Here is a 391-nt window from a genome sequence, read left to right as displayed (position 1 = left end):
TCATAAACATATACATAGTAACATGTAACATAATAGGCTATAAACAGTACTAATGGTATTAGTTAGATGTCTGATACGTTAGCCTATGTATTTTTATGCTATTATTCTCCCACGATTCTGAAAACAAACATTAGACAACCAAACAAAATATGTAATTTGAGTTTCTGACAAAATGTTTTTTTTTAATGTTGTAAATTAGTCTATTTATAAATGTCTAAAATGTTATAAATGAGTGTATTTAAAAATATTTATTAATTTAAATGAATTCATTATGTAGCTAAAAAATCATTTGAAAAAAAAATTAAGACTTGTTTCATCCAGAGTTTTTGAACGAATCTCTTGAATGATTCAGACATCAAATACATTTAACAGTCCCTGTTTGTCACCTACT

Source organism: Sinocyclocheilus anshuiensis, unplaced genomic scaffold (genome assembly GCF_001515605.1).
Source record: "Sinocyclocheilus anshuiensis isolate Anshui unplaced genomic scaffold, SAMN03320099.WGS_v1.1 scaffold1364, whole genome shotgun sequence".
NCBI classification, from domain to species: domain Eukaryota; kingdom Metazoa; phylum Chordata; class Actinopteri; order Cypriniformes; family Cyprinidae; genus Sinocyclocheilus; species Sinocyclocheilus anshuiensis.
The sequence above is the reverse complement of the archived record's forward strand: the minus strand, read 5'-3'. Positions refer to the sequence as shown.